The following is a 16525-nucleotide window of genomic DNA, read 5'->3' on the forward strand; positions in this document are numbered from 1 at the left end:
GGAGGCAAAGTACCCTGGAACAGGTTGCAAGGCGTGCAGTGGTATTTACTGTAGTGTGCATGTTGATTGATGTGAGTAAAAACTCCTGACATGAGAAAGCACGGAGATGGATACTAAACAGAGAGCAGAGATGAATACTGATTTTTGGCTTCAGCATACAGTTCAGTATCTCTCACCTTTATTTCTTTTAGACTGTGTGTAAAACAGACTTGAAAAATTCAAAGTCAGAACAATTGATTGAATAGTGACAAGCTGCTCATTTCACTTCAATTCACCGTGTGATTTATTTTCGGGATTCACGGTCTGTTGGAAGCTCATGCACCACTGATCAGCTTTGTAAAAATGTGGTAAAGGATTTGTCTTATAAAGTTTGCAGACCTGGCAGTTAACAATGATAAAAAAACAAAAACAAAAACATTATTTCTTCATACATATGGAATGGTCTGGATAGGAGTCCTTGGTAGGAGTCCTTGAGGGCGCTAACCAAAGTCATAGATTTGGCTTTGGTCACAGGGTTCTGTCACATGTCTTTGCCCTTTTTCTACCCTTGTTTAGAATCCAAACACCACTGTTGCTAGGACTGTATTGTTTGGGGTTGGATTTTTATTCATCTGAATTATTATTATTATCCTCACTACAAGGCTAAAAATGCCTTGAATACAATATCAAAGTTTGAGATGCTGTTAATACACACACTTAACATCACAGAACCCTGTGTTTCACATTTCAATACTGTAAATGTCTTCTTGTAGAACTTAAATGCTCTTTATTTTTGTGACTTACCCCCCCCCCCCCCCCCCACATACACACACACACCTTTTTGGTTTTCTCTGCATTGTCTGTAATAAAACCTAAAAGCAACCCAGACATATCTTTATAAAATTAACACATATCAGTGTTTTTGATATATGGGTAAATATGCAAAAAACTGAGGATTGATTTCTTTCACTCTGTCAGGAAATGAGTTTGCTTCTTGTTTGCTTTGTTTTCAGTGCATCAAAGATCTTTTGGAAATTGGAGAACAGTAGAAATCATGAAGGCCAGTGAACAGTGGTTAAAATTTCATACCTTTTCCTTAAGCCTCTCATGTGTTTTTAAGTACTGCTTGAATGGAGGTGGATAGAATTTATGGCTGATGAAGCTGTAGATTCCAGTCAAACCAATGATGTAACACATCGATGTACTTTTAAGAAATAGTCTACACAGAAGGATGAGCTGTTTTTCAAAAAGATTTTTCCAACAGCTCTGAATGTTCACTTGGATTTCTGTGGGTACTTGTTAAGACACTCACCTTTAATATTATATATGCAATTTTACGATTTGAGGCCAGATATCTCGACACTGATACCTCAACATCAATTTAATTTCTTGATTTAAGCTTAAATAACACTTTTTCAATTTAATACCACTTTATTGTGAGTAAGATGTTCTTTGACACATCTCTGAATTGATACCATGAGGCCTTGCAATCAATAAAATGAGCAATTGTCTTTTTCAGCCACAATTTGCTTGTAAATCTCCTTTATTGAGGTACAACGTCTTTGTGTGTGGCTGTGTTTGTTACCAAAGGTGAACTTCAACCCTGGTCTTCCAAGGCCACTGACTTCTATAGGACCGATTACAGGTCAAGAAAATAATGGTTTGTTTGGTTGTACAAGTTGTATTACATATTTTATATTGTGGAGCTCAGTAAGACCCAAGGCTCTGCAACTGTGAGTCACAGATAGGGAGTTTGTTGAGTCTGAAGATAGGGAGTTTGTTGAGTCTAAAGTCATCAAATATATGATTCTAGTCAGACTCAAGACACGTAAATTGAGTCCTCATCTGTTGTCTCTCTTTCTCCAGCAGCTTGTAATATTATATGAGACGAGTTCCCAATATATTGTGGATTTTCTTCTTTTTTTTTTAATGTAACTTTGGTCAAACTTGTAACAGTGCAGCAACCTTCCTTTCTCTGCTCTGTGGAGAACACTATTAAACTATCATAAGATCTGAAATTTAGAGTGAATGCAGAATCTTCCAAAAATAATTTATTTAGTATCAGTAGTTTCAGGTGTCAAATAAGATAAATGAAAGCTGGGTGAGCACTCGGAGTCCATGGTCTGTTTACTCTGGCTACATCTGTGTTATGAGTTTTGTTGTTTGTCTGAATTATTCAATGGATTTTGTCATTAAAGATGATGTTGATGTTGTGATATTACACCAGGACATGGGAAAAAAGAAGTATTTTTATATCCCTGAAATGGAGTTTTCAGGATATAATGGTTCTACCCGAACGCCGCCAACACTGGATCTGCTGCTGCCGGATATCCTTCGTGTGTACGTGAAAACTAGGACAGATTTGGTTGGATTTCTTCTCCCTTGATAGCCAACGAAGGGGACCCGTAGTGGAAGAACCCTATCGATTTCAACTTCTGTATGAGTATTATAAGTCATCCAAATGGAGGTGCTTTAGTTGAAAATCAGTTTTTTGGACATAAATCAAGCAATAACAGGCAGAATGAGATAAAAATTTGGTTCACATTGATCGTCTTACAAATGTCCATATTCTGGCTACCATCCAGAGTTCATATGAGGTCATTTCCATTCACTAGGTGGAGTTTTGTGTGGAAAAATTGGTCGTCTTACCATTATTCTGCCACTATCAGGTCGTTGTAGTTCAAACTAAGTTCATATCGACTGTCTAACAATTATTGTGGGTAGATTTATATATAGCAGAGGATTGGGGGATTCGGGGATATACCCTTGCTGTCGGCCCCCGACAGCGTAAGCCTAGTTTTTTTACTTTTTGGTAGTGCTTCTGTTAATCAGCTTTGTAACATTCCTCAGAGGAGACAGCTTGGATTGAGAGCTCTCAAGAATATATACTTCAGTGCCTTCCATCCAAACCCTCCTTAGAATTCACATTTCCTGACCCTGATTTTTGAGTTTGCAGCTATGATTAGGATTCCCGTCGGAATTGCTTCAGATGCTGACAGACTGCACTTGGGCAGCATGACTCTCTGGTTTTCTGTACTCCTTTGGGCCTCCCCCTTGAATGTAGAAATAGAAATCTCAATCTGCTTCTAATTGTAGCCACTCAAAGGCCAGCTCATGCCACGGGCAAGAAGGCAGAGAATCAGTGGAACTACCCAAAGCCCAACAAACTTTAGTGATTAGAAAATAATTACTATGCGGCTGCCATTTGACTGTGGATGACTGTGAGGCACATCCATCGATGCAAGACAACTCTGTGTTGTGTCAGTAAAGAAAGATAACATTTGCTTGTTGTTTCCTTGTGTACAGAAAAATGATGCCACTTTAAAGCAGCTATTTGTCAGGTTTTTTGTTTAAAAGTTATCAGAAAGGGAAGAAAAAACAGCTCTGATGCTATTCCAACGATGACACTGTATTGATAACTACTGCAGTTACAATGCAAACCAACTAGCCCCATGCAGTCTGGTTTTGTACTACCCCTTTGTACCACTGGAGCAGTGGTGGAGAATCCCAGCTCCATAAAGTAAAAGTCCTGCCATGAATTGGTTCTACCTGTTCACTTAACACAGGTGATTCCACTGATTATCCCACCTACCTGGATGAGGAGTTGTGGGCTGGTTCAGTGAATGGTTGGAACAAATACAAGGCAGGACTTTTACTTTATGGAGCTGGGATTCTCCACCACTGCACTAGAGTGAGTAGCGGGTCAGTGTATTATCCAGTCTACCCTAAGTTAGTCAGTGTTTGTGAGTGCGGCGTATAATTCACTAGCCATGAACCTCTGAGTTCTTCTGTACGCGACACGTATCAGTAAACAAAGGTGTGGAATCCAACTTTTCTGTTTGTGGTCTTTACTTAAAACTTAGATTGATACAAACAAAAGATGACGGTCAGAAGACTGTGATGCTCCTGGGCTCCAGGCTTTTGGTTCTGCTTCTCTTTCTTTATGTTTTATAATCTTAGCAGCCAATAGGATTGCATCACACAATGATGTCATGTCTCGTCAGATATGTTAATCATGCTAATGTTTAGCGTTTTGTCTTTGTTTGATTAGTCACTTTATGTTAAGTTAGAGTCGTTCACATTTGGTCCTGTCTTGCACTTCCTGTTTTATTTTGTACACATCTCTTCCCTCTCGTTTCAGACCCTTTGTGTGTTTTCTTGCCAGTGTGATTGTTAGCCCCACCCCTGACTGTTGTCACCTGTGTTCCCCTACCTCATATATAAACAGTCCTATCTCCCTTTGTCTTGTGCCAGTTTATCTGAATCCGTCCGTGTGTTCACGTCAAGCGGCCAACCAGGTTTTTTCCATGTTTGTCAATTCTTTTCTTCAAGTTTTTCTGTAAGAGTTTTTTGTTCATCATAGAGATTTGTTAGTAGTTTTATATATCCTCCTTGAGAGCGCTTTTTGTTAAATCCCTTTTTCTACATTGCAATACTTTTGTTAAAATCTTCATTTTTTTGAGAGTCGGGCTTTTGAGTCCTCCATTTCGTATGTCAAGGAGTGTAATAAATGGTGTCAAGACTTATGCTATTATTACTTAACATTCATATAATATACATAAATTATTAATAATAAATCAAATATAAATATAAATAGGAATTTTTAACTGAAGCACAAAAAATGGCTCTAACAGTGTTATTGTTACAGTTACACAGTGATGAAAATGAAACTAACCACATGAACTCCATTTTACAATATACACACTATGCCGATTTGGTCATCATGGCTAATCTTTCTCGTATCACAGACTCTGTAGACTCTGAAGTGTGTCACATCAGGTTTAATGACACTCAACAGGGTAAAACTAAAAAGGGCATACAAATATCCTGATTACAAAATGCTTTTTTGACGTATAACGTACATACTGCACTGCTTACGCTAACACATGGAAATATCAGAACAATATGTCCCACGCTGTGTACACCATTTTTACCACACCGTATGTGGTTAATTAGCATGTTGCATTGCCACAGTTACAGTCAAATGTCTTGTTTAGAACTAAAGTTCATGTACAATATAAAGGTTAAGTTGGATGACACATAGAAATAATACGAACCGCCAATGCAACCTCAAAATACAGAGACCGTTGACTGCATAGGCTGCATGCTAACATCATTTTCTGTTACGCTGTTACTTCCTGTGCAAATGAACTTTATTTAAAACAGCTCACATTAGCTAGGGCTACCGGATTCAACCACTAGGTTGCGCTAAACACACGTGGAAGAGCTATGAAACAAAAGAGTAAGTGATCTGCACATTTTTAACATTTAAATGAACATTTTATGTGTAACAGAACACACACGTGTGGAAGCCTGTGCACAAAACCCACGACTGAAGTGAGCTCAGAACCAGCAACCTCTGAAACCAGGAGAATAATCAACCCAACTCAGACAGAAAATGAGTTGAAATGGTAATGACAACAAATCAGCTATGTTACAAGTTAAGTTACTGGTCTGTTTTTTCTTTGATTCTGCTCTGATTCTTGTTGCAGCTGTTGAAGAACTTAATTACTATGGCAACCAAGACTCAAGGCCAGTGCAAAATTCTAAATACCTGTATTGTGAAATATAATAATGTTACCATGTTTATCATATCACAAGTTAACCCACAAAGCAATGCCTGAGAGACTGTAGCAACATGATGATGCAACTTTGTTTTCTGATCTGAAGCTGAAAAATCAATCATGAGCATTAGTATGGTATCATTTCTCTGTACGCTGCAGACTCTCCATTATTGATTTACTGCATCAATGCAAGTCTGGTTTGCAATGTATCTCAGAATCAAGAAATTTCCACACCTCCACCAAACACTGAGTGTTAAGTAATTGGCATGTTTGAAGGTTTAAGTACATTTTCCTCATTCCTCTGTAACTTTATATAAGTACATTTTATTAATGGATGGGTACTTAAAACATCTAGGTATTTCTGCTAATGTGTGCTAATGTGTGATTGTATATGTTTGCCTCTCCTGACCTATGGTACATTTGAGGTCTGGTGAGAGACTCTGAAATCCGAGAGTCATGAGAGTTGGCTTTTGCACACATTTGTTTTGACAGGCTTTGTTGTGGGATAATCAAACCCAGCAGACATTCACCGAACCACCCTGGATATGATGGAAATAAGAATGTGTGTAAGGTAGCCATACAGACGGTGTTGTTCAGAGCTGCTCTCTGTGACCTTGTGTGTTTTTTAACAGAATATTAAAAACACTGACATAATCCAGTGACTGTTGCCAGCAGTATTTTATTGTAACTATAGCCAAGCTTGAAGTCACCAACTTCAACATTTTTTTCGTTTCGGAACAGCTAGTATTGTGGTATCGCCTTAAGAGTCGAGACAGCTGTTTAATTGGAAGCTGTGGTGTTGATGTTCACTGTCTGCTGAAAGTCTGAATGCTGGTCCCACAGCCATTTCCACAAGGAACTGAAGTCCTGAAACATCATACAAGCACAAGAACATACACATCTTAAAAATGAACTTTTAAATCATTGTTTTTGACAAGATAGAGTGTTGGCTTTAAAGGTTGGTAGTGTGTTTCTTTAGATTTCTTTAAAACAAAAAAACTACAGCAAAAGAAGTCTTACAAGTTGCCACAACTAGCAAAAAATATGCACCGCTGTAGATATTGACAGACTGGATTCTACCAAATGAGTGTTTTCATCCAGCTCTCCTTTGCTTGCTGGAGGGCAAGCATATTGGTCAGTTCATGTGTCTGTCTGTTAGTCTGTATGCACTCTAGCGATCACATTTCAAGCATTATTGATATCAAACCATGACCAAATGATTTGTCATGGTCTCCAGTCCACTTGATTAGTTTTTGGCGCTAGTAGGCCAAAGTATAGCTGAGACATAGGTCAAAGTTGGGGTCAAGCCCCCAATTTGCATGATCAGAAAATGGCATATATCTTGAAAGCTAAGACAGATATTGATTAACTTTATATTATCGACTTATAGGAAGTCGAATATGACCTTTCATTTGCTTCCAATTTTGTAGACCTTGGATGACCTAGAAAGGTCAAACGCAAGGTCATGATTTTCAAGATACTCAGTGTTTCACTCATAACTCTCAGTTTTGTAGATAGAGAAAAATGACTAGTACCATGTTATAAAGCCTGAAAAACTAGGAGATGATGTATTTTTTTTAATTTTACTGTGATAGGCTAAGTACAAAGGCTGAACCCAAAAGCAAGACCACAAAAATCCAGTAAGGTTTAGTGTTTTTATTAAACACTTTAACAGGGGTAAGTATACAACACAGAGATAATACAACTTCTGTGAGGCCACCGGATCCGGGGAAAAACGTCTGGGCTGCGGATGGATACGGCAGACGACCAGCTTGGCCGAGCCGGGAAAACCCCAACGGAATCCCCACTAGGGACAAACAGAGGGTGGTCAAAAAACAAGCCAGGTCATACATGGAAAAGCAGTCACACAAGCAACGGTACATGGGGGACAGGCAGACTCACGGTAGTAATCCAGGCGAAGGTCAAAGCACAGGTAATCGGTGGAGGCTGAGGTGATAAAGGGAGTAGGCAGAGACAGAGTCGGGTAACGAACCAGGTCGATAACGAGCAGGCAGGATAGGAACAGGCTGAATCAGTGGTCGAAGGACGAAAACGGGTCAAACACGGCAGACAAACAAACAGGATCCAAAACGCTGGTTAGTGAACACAACAAGTTGTAGAGCACAAACTGGCAACTAAACAGGGGAAGACTGAGGGTTTAAATACACAGGAGGGCGGGAAGACAATTGGACACAGGTGGAGATAATCAGGGAGGAGTCAGGTAATCAGGGAAAAGGTGAACACGATCAGGGAGAGGAAGTAAAGACAACAGACAAGACACATGAGGAAACTTAACAAAATAAAACAGGAAATGACAAACAAAACAGACAAGACAGACAAAGTCCAAAAGCCGACATGACATTTACCATATCTGTTTTCAGAGTTATGGCAGAAAATATCAATATTTCCAGTACTTTTTTGGAATTTCCATCCACTTATAACTTCAGAATTGTTTAAGATAGAAGAATACGGCTTCTACCACAATGTTCAGCTTAGAAAAGTAGGAAGTAATGCTTTTTTTAGTTTTCCTCCATCACTTCCAGTTTCTGAGATGTAACCATGTCGCTTGTGTGTAAATTCACAAAATTGCTTATATCTGTGAAATGATGGCAGATGTTGACTAACATAGTATTACTGATTCATCAGAAGTTACATATGGCCTTTCATTTGGTACCAATTTAGTTGACCTTCGATGGCCTTGAAAGATCAAACTCAAGGTCATGATTTTCATAATACCCAATTTTTGACCGGCTCTCCCTCAATTTTGCAGATAGAGAAAAACAACTAGTATAAGATTATAACGTGTGAAAATATAGGTCAGAGTTCTCTTTCCGAGGCCTCTGGCAAACACACTGCCAATGGCAGTTTCATATATTTGTTATCTTGGCCTTAATGATTCATGGAAAATATGTAAAAGTCAGCATATTGATAAAAGGTTAGCGTGTATGAGTGCAGCAGCAACTGATTTGGCAAATAATTATGTGAACATGTCAGTGTGGAACAATAAAAGAAATATTAGACAAAGCCTTTGATAAACTTGAGTTTCAAACAGTGATCCAGACCAGTTGTTTGATTTTGTTCAACAGTAGCTCTGCTTCCTGAAATTCCACAATGTTCAGCTTAGAAAAGTAGGAGGTAATGTTTTTTTAGTTTTCCTCCATCACTTCCAGTTATTTAGCTCTGCTTCCTGAAATTCCATTGACATGATGCCTGTTTGCTCTAAAATCAGCAGCTCAGGTTGTGTTATTGTATGAAATACTTTGTTTAACAATGTAGGTTTTATACCATGATGATAATGATGAGGAGGCACCTCATAATATTTGCATCTCAGTAAGAAAATGTGTATTACTTTGCATTTTCTTAAGGCAAATTTTTCAAAATGTGTTGACAATGTGTTGGATGGAAACCTGCTTTGTGTCACAAAACTCACTCAAAGAGAAGTAACTAGACAATATGGTATAGGGTTAGCTACTTAACATACTTATTCCCCTACAAATCTATTACTTATTTTTACATCCTGATAATTTGGTTTAGTTCTTAGTATTTTTAAGTGGAAACATTACAAGCAATTACTTTATAGAAGTAATACGGTCCAACAGAAACAACTGATTTATCTACCATCAGCAGCGCACAAATAATTTGTCATGAACCTTTTATCTTTAAGTAAGGGTGTATTCACACCAGGAAAGTCCGATAGTCCACTTGCTTTGGACCGGACCAAATGTGTTTTTTCTTTTTTTTTTTTTTTTTTTTTTGGGGGGATGGTTCGCTTTCACGTTGTACATTTTTGTAAGTGGACCAAAATCTGTAAACAAAACCACATGAGCTGAGGTCGTTCAGCCATTGGACAGAAATGAGCAGTGTCAACTGAAGCACTAAGGCCAAAGTGAAAGGAGAGAATCATGGAAATTTTGCGTGCTGTTTTTGTTATCGTCATAGCGATATGGTTTTTACAGATGCAGATGTTTGCACAAATGTTTGAGCAGCAAGAGCGTTTGATGCAACATCAGGTTTGCAATATTGTAGAATTCATTTCTCAGTGATGAAGACACAGGGCAAGACGGCTACGGAGGACAGCGCTCATGTGCTCACATCATGTTGTGACTGTTGCTCTTAATTCACGCAAGACGTAACAGGTATGTAGTATGTAAAAAGACTGTTATCAGAAAGCATTAGTGCCACATACTGCTCACCTATGTGTAGCTATCCTATATCACCGTTATGTTTAGCCAGGTACAGAATTCCTTTACGCAGGTAAAGTTTGCTGGAGGTGATGAAGTCATTTATTATTTTTCTTTTCAAGCACAACAGACAAATCTAACCGGAGTTCTGAAAATGAAATGTCCGCATGTTACTGTTTTGCATAAGCATTGAATCCAACCCATACCCACACTGAAGCTCAATTACCGGGAACATAAACGAAAATGATGCTGGCTTTTGACCTCTGCCTTTCTACAGTGTGAATATGAACTAATAATGCACCATTTCCACAAGAGTTAAAAAAAAAAAATGAACAACTGTGTTGGATCGGGTCCGGGCTGCTTTCACACCTCAAACGAACGGCACCAGGGTTCGTATGGAGCCGCGTCAAGACCACCTCTTCAGCTGGGTCTCGGTTCGCTTGTTTGGTCCAGAACAGAGTTCGGTGGTTTTTATTCACACCAGCCCAAAAGGTCCGAACCGAGGGAGCAAACGAACTCTGGTCCATTTTAAACGGGCCAAACAAGGCAGGTGTGAAAACAGCCTAAAATACAGGAAGAAATGTAAGAAAACTACTGCATATATATACACACACACACACACACACACATATATATATATATATATATATATATATATATATATATATATATATATATATATATATATATTTATATGTTTATGTATATATATAATAATTTTTGCCAGTTTGGATGGAATCAACAGTCTATTTATACTGCAATGATCACAGTTGTCACATTCACTAAAATACCTCTATACACTACTGTCTCCTTGTGTAAATTCATATTTGTGGTTAAAGTTATTATTTTTTTCCATAACTTTCACAGAGACTATTTTTTTTTCTCGATTAAACATCACAGGAAGGGGTCAATTAAAGCACAGGCCCCCCAGACTAAAGAGACTTTGGGGAAAATGTCCTTCACTTAGGTTTGATGAATGGCTGCTTCCAGCACTTCTCATTTCACACTGAAGGTCAATTATTTTCTATGATATTATAGGCATAAATTAAAGCCTTGTTCATTTTGTTCACATGCACATGAAAGAAGGGTGCAGCCATCCTCTGGATATTAAAAACTTGATTTAGATCAGGTTGGTCCGATTCCACAGAGTAAAGAAAGTGCTACTATTAAGAGGCTGCATTTATGGGTTAGATCTTTACTGTTTGAGCCCAAAGCGCCTGCTTCAGATATCAATAGCACATTAAGCCAATGTCCATTAAGTTTGTCCAAGGTGAAGAATGAGCAGATAATATTTACCATGCAGATAATTAACTAGGTCATTAACGGTGATTCACAACCCATGGTTTGTCAAAGCCTGTGGTGGGCATTGGTCGGGAGCTTGAACGCCTGCAGCCGTGCAGCTGTGAGGTGAAAAAAAGAAGGTGAAAGGAAAGAAAATCAATAGTATATTACCTCAATTAAACTTGTATAACTGCTGGCTCTCTGTTCAAGGTGCATGGCCTGAGGTGCAGCACACTGGTCTCAAGGGGAACACATTTCCTAACAGGTCAATTCTGAATACAATTTAAATAACAGGTAAAATGCAGCATTTACACAGGTTTAAAAGCTAAAATAAAAGTAGTCTAGCTATATAGAAAATATTGTGACAAAAGATACATTCAAGAGATTGTTCATAAATTCATGAAATGCATCACATATTCAATATATTTCCACAGTCAAACATTTAAAGATCTGCAGCCAAGGAAACACTCAGATTCCATTGCAAACTAAATTGTAGGTTAACTGAGGACATCAGTCTTCATTCAGTGACACAGTTAAAGATGACAAAAGGTCAACACAACACAAAGCCATCTATCTTCAGATCACAGATGGAGGTTCCCAGGCTGTAATTAAGCTGGAAATGTTGAAATTCACTGTAGCTGGTTATTTGTAGAAAAACATGTGCTGACAAAAACAGTTATGACGTAGAGTTAAAAAAGATTTTCCATCAGGGTTAAGGACAGCGACGTGAAAGTGAAGTTCATGTGGAAGCATCTTTAAAATGTAATACTGCTAACAGACACTAAGCACTGCTCCAGAAGGCCTCTGCTCCTGGTGACTTCTACTGAACTCCTCTAAAAATACCAAGTCATTATTTTTTCTCATTTGTCTCATTTATTTTATTTGATGATATGGTGGTCCGTCTTTAAAAGAAGTTTCTGTTGGTCAAAAAAATAAAAATGTTTTACAGAAAAAGGAAAAAAAAGTTTTACATGATAAACAACTGGACTGTAGTCGAAGGTAATAATTACACTGAGACAATCAAATGTCTTTTTCTGTGAAAAACTTTAAGAAATTTGTAATTTTACCATTAAGTATGCTAATATTTTGGAAGCACCACCTTTCACTCTGTCTCTAAAAGGCTCCACAATACCAAGATGGTGATTAATGACAGCACAAAAATACCCCAAACATCATGATGATCCAGTTCATATATAAAGTCTGTGTTCTTGGGGATATTTAATCAGAAACTCAGAAAATAATTTAACCCTATAATGCCGAACATATTATATTTGATACATGAGTTTTGAAGCCCTCTACATGATCAGTGTGATATTTGTTTTCTTGGAAAAACCTGATGTATACAATTAGATACATGCAATACACGGATAATCCACCAGGGGGAGGAATTCATTCACCAGAGGCCTTTCCAGTGATACTACAAGACTGTCATTAATGAGGAAGGAGGAAGAACTTTGCAAATTTTTAAATGGAATTTCCAATTTCTTACACGTTTGTGTTATATTATGTTTTTGTCTGTTCAGAAATAATAGTATTTGAGCATAGACCCAATGTATCAAATATGACACAGAATTGAAAATCATACATGAAAACTGATGGGTTTTATTTGTTTTTTGTTTTTTTTTTTTAAAGTTTTTTGGTTGTTCAGAAGGACCAATAAAGGCTCCAGTTTCAAAGAACTGGAATTTTCTGTCAATAATTTAATGGTTCAGGCTTTACAGGGTTCATGAATAAGAGGTAATTATTCAATTAAACTGACTCTTTAACTTCAATATCTGTATATTGTAAATGGTGGAGATGTCACCTGTAGAAGTTCTTGCATCATTTAGCCTACAATTATGCACTATCCGCCTTATGTACATGTACACATTAAATTGGACAATCAGTACATTATATACTGATGTAGACCGCCTACTGCCGTTGTAGCTTATTTGACTGTTAATAGTATATTCTTGCATAACATGGAGATATTTTGTAAAACAAAGGTTTCGCTGCAGAATATTTAACACAAAGGGGGAACCATCAGTTGGTAAAAATAAATGCATGTTGGAGTGTTTCTGTTTTAAGTCACTGGATGAGGCCGTCAAGTACCAGGCAGCAATGGTTGAACAAAAGATGCATGAAATGACACAAAGCCAGGTTGAACTGAAGCTGTTACACAGTATTACTGTATTTGGAAAAACTGGACTCAACAGGAAAATGACAGTTTTGCTTCAATCAGTTAATTTGGTTGTTAGATTGAAAATAAAAATAACATATAAAAACACCACAGTGACACAACCCAGGCTGTAGAAGCACAATCTTTTGTAATCTGGAAGGTTTTAGAGCACTTCAGTTCTGTACAAAAGCAAGAAAAAGTGGTGAAAATATTCTAAATATAGGGCATGCTTAAATAGGTATTGATTTTTAGGTGATAAAACCAATACAAAATCTCAAACTAATCGTTACAGTGTAAAGGCTTCTGATATTTTTTTTGGTACCAGGCTGGTGTGTTTTTTTTCTTTGTGACCATCAGTTGTTCATTTGATGGACAAGGCTGCCAACCCCTGTCCTATGACTCAGAGTATCCCACAATGTATCATTAAAAGTAAACTCCCTCATATTTTACAGATGAAAATAAAGACCACTGTCTGTTAATGATTCGATGATGATGATAAGTTTCCAGACATACCTTCTTTTTTCAGTGCTATGCAAATCCACCAGCTTAACTGAAGTACAACAATAAATTACTTAAGTACCACTTTAAGACCTGTATTTTTTCCACATTTCAGTGCTTTGTATCTGTCAGAAGTTAGACTGGCGAAACAAAACTTAAACTGAAAATAAAGTTCTTGTATATTTGGGTTTTTCACTGTGAGGAAAAAAGAAGTAATTAAACCTCACCATGGCATTTAAAATCAAACCCTCTGAGAAATAGAAAAAAAATGAGAAACAATTAGCGATGAATGTACCATTAACATTCCCAGCAATAAGGCAAATGAATTAGCATCCCATAAAAGAATACAACTCTCTCTTTAAAGTTAATTGCAGGCGATTAATCAGTGTGATTAATGACCAAATAGCCACTCAGACTGTAATAATATTCAGGAGAGTCATCCGAGGCCCATCTATTTTTCAAAATATATGTTCATTAGCTTTGGCTTTAGACTAACTTCACTTCTTACCTGATATTTTGTCGATTTGACAACGCCGTTCAACCTCCAGCAGAGCATGATGAATGGCCAATCTGTTGTAATGATACATGCTAGAGATTGCTTTGCCTAGAAACACTGCAGAAGTATTACTTTTTAATTTGATTTATTGTGCTTTACTCTGAGCATATGTGAGGGCTAAAAGGATGCACACCCACACAGAGCAGCACCTGGCAACACAAACATACACGCACACACACACACACACACACACACACACACACACACACACACACACACACACTTTTTTTGTCTTACACAAACTCACTCCAACCAAATGTAGAAATAACTGGTAAACAAACCAAGTAAGATTATACTCCATGCCCCAACGCTGTCAATCATTTTCTTGAATTAATATTCTGACATGCTAGCTGCTGCAGAGGAACCCCATGTTGTTGTGTTCGTTTGGAGACCCAGGTCAGTAGGGGGACTCTCTTTACTGTAAAGCATTGTCTGAAAATGTGAAAAAACATTAAACATCTAATGGAAGTAACAATCGACCAATAGACTGTAGATAAAGCGTGGATGGACCCTCCTTGACGTCTCCCATTGTTTTTGTATTCTACTGTTGTGAAGCATAGAGATGTGTCACCATGTTGGTGTATGGAAACCAAGGCCTATATTTGGATCAAGAGGCTAGAACTGGAATAGAGTGAGGTATGAAGGTGAAACTCACTGACCACATCAACTAAACCCATTTATGTTCACTTTATGTATGTAAATATGTACAGTATGTCCATTTCAAACGTTGTCAAGTATCACTGCCTTTGTACTTCTACGCATCCATTGTGTCGGAATGAACATTTGGCATCAATCCACCAGAGGGCGCCACTCTGTATCAACCTATTGGCCAAGAAGAGCAGAAGAGTTTATGAGAGAAGAGGAAGAAGAGAGTCAATAATAGAAAACATGGAGATGACAGAGAAGGTTTTACTATTGTTGATACAGTCTGCTCTCGTTAAACCGCCCGCCGTTATACCGCCATTTTCGCTCACCGCCGACCAAAACCATCGCACAAAAATCCCCAATGCATTATTCCATTAGCTACCGCCATTTCCGCCTATCGCCATTCGCCAGCCCAGTTCCATGCACAAACAACACTTATACCATTGATTTCCCGACCGTTATACCGCCAGCGTGATTGCCATCGAGTACACATAAATTTTAACAATGCACTGAAACAAACGCGCCAGACGCTGATTGCGACAAGCTATGAGTAGGTCTACGGAACGGCCACCGTTCATTTATCGCAGAACACTCAGTAGGTCAGGATGTCGGGAAGAGGACGTGGGATTAAGCCAAAGCCTCAAGATGATGGGGTGTCATTTCCCGACACGGTATAATAATGCTTCAAATGTTTCCCCACTTTAAATGATCCCTTACAACATAACAGAATCAAGATTTATTTAGAAACGCAATTAGAACGGGTTAACGGAGGCAGCATAGACATCATATAGTAAAGACATGCACATTATGGACGCAACCCGTTGTAACGCCATTTTCGCTATACCGCCAATTTGGCTGTGAACGGAAGTTGGCGGTATAACGAGAGTAGACTGTACTAAGAATGTTAGTTGTTGTAAATATATTTTTCACCTACTCACATGCTTTCGAAAGTTCCACCTTTTCTAACATAACATTAACATTAACTTTTATTCAGGCGGCTGTGGCTCAGTTGGTAGCGCAGATTGTCCAATGACCAAAGGGTCAACGGTTTGAATCCTGGCTCCAACTGTCCACATATCAAAGTGTCCTTGGCCAGTAACGTGTAATCTAATGAATTACTATTTGAAAAGTTACAACGCCGTTACCGGCAGTGAAATGTGGCGCGTTACTATGCACTGATATCTAACAGCTGTTATTCATCCTGGCTCACTCAGCCAGGCAGGAGAGGTGTGACATTCTTGGACGAGTCGAGTCTTTTCAGTGAATGATAAGAACCGACTCGTTGTGAGCTGTTCGTTTACGAGCTGTTCTTACATTCAAATTACCCACACTGCCTTCATGCTTCACCTGTGTGCCCCATGAGTCTGAGTTGTCCACGCTGCCTTCACCTGAACGACTAATGACATGTCTGAGTTTGAGTTGTCCGCAGCACACCCCATTCACTTGAACGCAGCTACATGCGCAGCTAATTTAGGGGAGGAGTTATCAGTGAGAGTCTAACTGACTGGACTGAAGACATTTACCGCCGTGTCAGGGAGGAGGAGATATTAACGCCTGAAAAAAGGAGATGAGGGCTTAACTGGAGGAGCATCTTCTTCCTATAAATGCAGATATGCACTATGTGCTGGCAAAGCCGGGCCCTTGTGGACCCCAGCCTCACCAA

The sequence above is a fragment of the Sphaeramia orbicularis genome, chromosome 24 (genome assembly GCF_902148855.1).
Source record: "Sphaeramia orbicularis chromosome 24, fSphaOr1.1, whole genome shotgun sequence".
In the NCBI taxonomy this organism is placed as follows: Eukaryota; Metazoa; Chordata; class Actinopteri; order Kurtiformes; family Apogonidae; genus Sphaeramia; species Sphaeramia orbicularis.